Source organism: Lepidothrix coronata, unplaced genomic scaffold (assembly GCF_001604755.1).
Source record: "Lepidothrix coronata isolate B3197 unplaced genomic scaffold, Lepidothrix_coronata-1.0 Scaffold46, whole genome shotgun sequence".
Taxonomy (NCBI): domain Eukaryota; kingdom Metazoa; phylum Chordata; class Aves; order Passeriformes; family Pipridae; genus Lepidothrix; species Lepidothrix coronata.
In genome coordinates this window covers 1,096,963-1,102,962 of record NW_016690226.1, presented here as the reverse complement: position 1 = coordinate 1,102,962, position 6,000 = coordinate 1,096,963, and positions in this window count along the sequence as shown.

The window sequence follows — 6,000 nt, the reverse complement described above, 5'->3', positions numbered from 1 at the left end:
GACTGGGGCATGATGAACTGAGAAGGCGATGTGTTCCTTGGCTCAAAGGCCACAGAGAGGGGTGTACAATCTCAAGTGTTCATGGCTCTCCTGTATGTTTGTAAGTGTTTCCTAGAAAAACTTGTTGGAAAAATGGATGTCTCATGACTGTGTGATCCAGTGATTTGGATAGTTAACCTACATTTCTTTATACCTTGTCAGTAAGTCATGACCTGTGTTGGGATGCTTACAACATACATATGCATGTCGCTGTCCTGGCCTGGGCTAATGGAATGTATCTGCAGTCAAAAGCATATATAATGTTTTTTTTGTCACTCTCTTTTGTCCTCTCCCCCAGACTGGTTTATAATGAGATCACTGAGCATTACCCGTGCATTCTCTCTTTAGCAGGGGTGCCAGAAGTTATGCTGGTCTTGGAACTTGTGCAATTTCTGACTTATGGTGACTGTAGTGCCCCTGTACAGCTGCAGTGCAAGCTGCATGGGAACAGCAAGCTCTAGCAGGTGTCTTTATATCTGCCAAGCTGATTCTCATTTCAGACACCATGTTCTTGTGGTACAGGACCTGAACCTGACAAAGTACTTTTGAAAGTATATTTTTATCACTCTTATTTCTACTTGATCCTGAAATCCTGATGGCCACATTTGCAATCAAGATTTATGTTTGTATGGACTTAGCATACAGCAAGCTTTAGTTCATTCTTTCACTTTTTGAGTACTTTATAGTTGCATCTATACCTTGTTATGTACTGAGCCCATATAGTTCTCCAGAGAATATCTTTGGGTTTGTGCATTTGCCCTCCAGGATCATACAAATACTGTGTGATTCAGGGAGGCTCCTCCTCTTTTGAAACCTGCAGACATTATGTGGTAGACCACATAATGCTGGTCTGGGAGACCAGCAAATAACATGTTTGGAAATCCAAGTATGAGTGAACCACAGACTTTTGTGTACAGGCGTAAGTTCTAGTCAAACACAAACAGTGAATAGACTTCATATATTAGTTTAATTCTTTCAGCTTTTCACAGAAGGAGACAGTATTGAATAACTGATGTTAATATACATCATTTCTACAGGGCGTGTACGTGCCTCTGCTTATAATTACAGTGTTGTGCTCCTGGTTATTTAGAGAAATTTTCCAGATTAACTGCACTATTTTAGTGGGTTTAGCTAGTGAAATAAGAACTATTGGTTCTGGATATGTCCAAAACAGGAAACTTATGATAATGTGGCATTTCCCAAGCATGGTCATCATTACTGAGCATTCCTGTGGGGTATTCCTGCTGTCCCTGTAGAGGAATTCTCTCGGATGACTGTAGTTCTGTTCCAAAAGAAGAAAATGAATGAGGAAAAATTTCTCTGTGAAGGCCAGCTGGAATAATAGGGTTTGAGAAGCTATGTGGGGACTGAGTAAGTTTGAGATGCAGACTTGAACCACTCAACTAAGAGAGTAAAGAACACAAGAGAAAACCAAAAAGGATTCATATTTTGTACTGCCCTGATGTTTTCCATCCTGAGTCCACCAGTTTTACAGCTTTAATATGGCTTTTAATATGGTTTTTTACTGCAAAGGTGATTCTTTTTCATGTTGTATTATCTGGACCAGATATTACCTGAGACACAGATTGTGAGGCTTGTGCCTATTCCATATGTCCTAGAGTCCATGCAGGTGGAGGAAGGTGTCTTTCTGTAACACCTGTGTTACTGGCCTGTGAGTGTCAAGTTTTCAAACTTGCCTCTGTATCGAGAATTTCCACCTGGCCACCTTATCTGAAACAGTCTTCTGTAGGGCTCTTTGTGGTTTTGGCTAGTCCCTTTTGGATTGAGTTTGCTGCAAAGATTGTTATTGCTGGTATAAAGCTTACATTTCCCTCTGATGAGCTTCAGAATGTACATCACATGAACAAATGTGAAAAATGAAAAGCAGATAGTGTAGTATATTAGCGGAGCTCAATAAGGTTTTCAGCGGAGAAGCTGACAGACCAAAACGTAGCATCCCCACCTCCCTGACACTTTAATGTATTCAGATCCCTGTTGCACACTGTAGCCATGACAGATGATTCCAGGGCAGAGACACCCTGTGCAGTGACATCGTCAAAAAGCTGTGTAATTAGTTCAGAAGCTACAGAGTCAGAGAGAATCATCTTCTGTCCGTGTTCAGATGAAGAGTTCAGTGAAGAAATGCTTTTGCATTTGTTGCAGCCAAGTCCTATTGCATAACCAATGCCTCAGCATCACAGCTGGGAATAGAAATTTCTGCTTTCCCTCTGGCCTAAAGGAAAAAAAGGAAACTCATGTTTGTTCCACAGCTGTAAAAGCCACAACAGGGTTTGACAGACTCTTAACACATGGGCCCTAGGAACCCAGATCTTCCCTCTGCATCTGTTTCCTCAGTCCACTGTGCATTTTGTCAGTAACAAGAGCAGCTTAGACCCCATTTTTGCTGCCCTCCCAGCAGTACCAGCATGCCTGTCTGCAGGTCTGTACTGCTGAGCACATCCAAAACCTCTTTGCAGGAAATCCCCCTCCATGCTCTCTTTTGCTTTTTTACTCTTCAGCCAGATCAGTTCTCTTATCTGATTGATAGCATAGTCACAAAGATCTGCTGTCACAGCCTAGATGTGATACACGTAAGGACAATAATAAGTGAAGGGGGAGAAAGGCTGTGATAGGATTGGAAATATCTTACGTCAGAGACAATTTATTTCCTGGTTATTTTTTTCATATCCTTTATTTTTTCTTTCACAGCTCCTGCTGTCCTTTGATATAATAGTATCCTTAGTCCAAAAAGGCTCAAACTTCACAAGGTTTTAAAAACCATAAATAGATGTGGGATTCCTTTTATTTAGTATCCGGTTCTCCAAAATCTTGGTGATTAGGAATTTATCTGAAAGGCTTAAGCAAGTTTCTTAGTCACATGACCCAAAGAGCTGGCACTTTTAAGAAAACCATAAAGCTGTGGTGAAATTAAATAAATCAGTAGAGCTGCCATTTGTTCAAACAGCATCCTTTTATGGACACTGGGGAGTAAGGAAGAAGTCTTTGCCCAAACAGGAATACAAAAGAAATTGTCATATCATTTATGGCAGCCTCCTTATCGTTATCATTAGAGTTAATGCCATCATCATTTTCCCCAGTGAAAGCAGGGCCTCTGGGGCCTCTCTGCTTCCTGACAGTAGAGACACACATGTGCATATTAATATGCAGCTTTGCTTATGCTAATGGCAGCTATTTGTAACATTAATATTTTCTTCCACTATAAAAAACTAACAACAATAATAATAATGCTTTGTCTTGAGGATTTGAGCCCTAATGCGCTTTTCAGGAATGGAAGGGAAAGACAAAAGCCTCTGACCTAATTTTTTGTATCCTTGAGGGGAAGACCAAATTTGCAGATGGCGTAGGTGCTGAGGTGCTTGCCCTCCTCATAAGCGATGAAAAGGTCAGCGGGGAAACTGCTCTACCTTGTGCATAAGGCGAGCAGCAACATCATTCACTGTGATTGCTCCAAATTCCTGCTGGAAGGCCCTATTTGGACTGAATCAGCAGATAGTCTGTACTCCTCATGGTCAGCCTTCCACCTGGGCTGCACTGCTGAGCAACACACTGGTACTTGCTCTGGGAGATGGAAAGACAGGGGGAGCAACAACTTGTGTCTGGGTACCTCTCTGTTGAATTTTGAGTGCTCTCTGGATGGCTTCAAAGCCAGTTTCTCTGACCTCACAGTTAGCAAGCCTAGAAGTATGCCTCTGGGCATACCTTCTGCACCTGGATGTCTTGGTGTGGTGTGGCATTACGCATGGATCTAGGAGCAGGTGGCTTGCTTTTGCTCTGAATAAAAGGTGAATAACATAGAGATCTTGTTCTACAAAATAAACCACCATCGTTGGTTCTGTTCTGATACTGTCCCATGCAGAAAGAAAACTTCAGCTCCAAGTCCTTTTCCGTATTAGTTACCACAATCACTGTAGAAATAGTTACAGCAGCCACCTAGTGTCATTCTTCTCCATGAAGTGCTGTGCAAATGAAGATCAGGAAGGCTGGGGTTTTCTCAAAGGGCCTCCAGTTTTCTAAGTTCCTCAAACTTTTGGATTTGGATTGCTGAGAGTACCTGTTTTGTTTCCAAGCTCCAGTGTCTTCTGTGGTCTTTGCCCACGCATCCAAGTGATGCAAACATCAGGTATAGAAAGCAGAGGGGAAAACAAGCAAACAAAAAGTAACAGAAACCTTGTCAGGTTTGCTCCTAGGCTCCGAGATGCCAGCAAACTCTTTGGTGCCACTGGGGGCAGTGGGGAAATGCCTGCCCATTCTGCAGGACAGGTGCCAGATAGCATGTCATTAACATTTGGTTGTTTGATGCAAGTAAATAAATAGGGAAAAAAAGTTTAAAAATTTTGCAGGATGAGGAAGACAGACCCTTTCAAAATGTCTGTAATTAGTTACTCTGGGAGCATATGATGATATTTAATAGGCCCCTCAGTGGTAATTTTAGTAGCCTTTCCTAATGCCTGACGAATACTGAACATGGCATACTTAATGTTACTTTAATTAAAAACTCTTTAAAGAAAATGTCAGTGATGTTCCAGTAGCCTGAGATTTATTTGTGGGTAAGGGGGAAACTGTTGCTTGTCAGAAGAGAGACAAAGAGATGCCATTTTTCTCTGTGGAACTGTATGACTTGGATGAGGACTTGACTTTTCTTATGTCTTGTTTATTTTGAAGTGTCTGAAGCTTCTTCTTCTTGTACTGCAATGGTTTATTTCTGCCTTAAGTGCTTACAGCGGTATTTACTATTTTACTTTTTGACCTGAGGGGAGAGAGGGAGGAAGAGATCACACCATCTGTTGAATCCATATATTACAACATTTGGTGAGAGGAGAAGAAAACTACAAGGGAAGAAAAAGTCTCAAGATTACTTCCCTTTCAAAGCTGATATTCAGAGATGTCCCTTCTCAGTATCAGTTGTTTGGCTGCCCCAGGACATGAAACTGATTTACAAATTGCCATGTACCTCAGAAATGACCAGCACTGTCCTACATGGCACTGGAACAGTTTCCAGATACCTGACCTTGTTAATACCTGCCTCTATGTTCAAGACATTTGGGTCAAGTGAAAGATTACAATTTCATGCTTTTCAATAAAACCCTCCCAGGGGTTAATAACATTCTTTTTTTTAAAAGAAAGCTGACATTCTCCTGAAGCGTCATGGGAGCTGAACCTTTAAGCAGGTATCACAAAATGCATGACTTATGTCTAAGTCATGTAATGAATTGTACTTAAAGTTCAACATAAACTAAAAATTACACTCCTTTTAAATGCCCTGGTGCAAATAATGCTAAGTTTAAAAATGCCTGTAACTATTCTATTCTGATGTTTGTAGTCCTCCTGGGTGACAGCCTCTACACCATGAAAACCTGTGAGTGAACCTTACAGGAGGTGGAAGATGAGTTGGACTGTCTAAATTCCTAGCACATTCATTTGGAAACTATAACACTGAGCCCATTGGAGCTTTGTTGTTCTTAAGAAGGAAGCAAGTTGACCTCTGTAGTGCAGTCAAACCTCCAAAAGTAAACACAGACTATAACTGGAGAAGAATTAACGGAGGTGTTGGACAGTCTTTTAGGAGCAGTTAGTTGAAGAGGTCATTGGCGATACAGGAAGCATTTCATAGGATACTTTTGCAAAAGAAGGTGGCTTCAGGTTTTCTTTAAAGAGATGGTCCTGCAGTAAATTCTGCTGTTTAGCATCCTTTTTGTAAATTTACTATTGCTGCATTGACTCTAGCAGAGTTGATCCAGTTTTAAACTTTGTGATGTAATAAGTAGAGTCTTCTTCCAAGGTTCTCAATTGGATACTTCCCCTTCAGAGAAAGATCAGTTATGGTTGTAGTAGAAACATGATGAGAAAGGCTCGAGGGTTGTTTAAAATAGCCTCTGAGTTGTACTGATCTTAATGAAAGGAAAATGTGTCCTCTTGTGGCAAGGAAGATGGGGCTGAGTC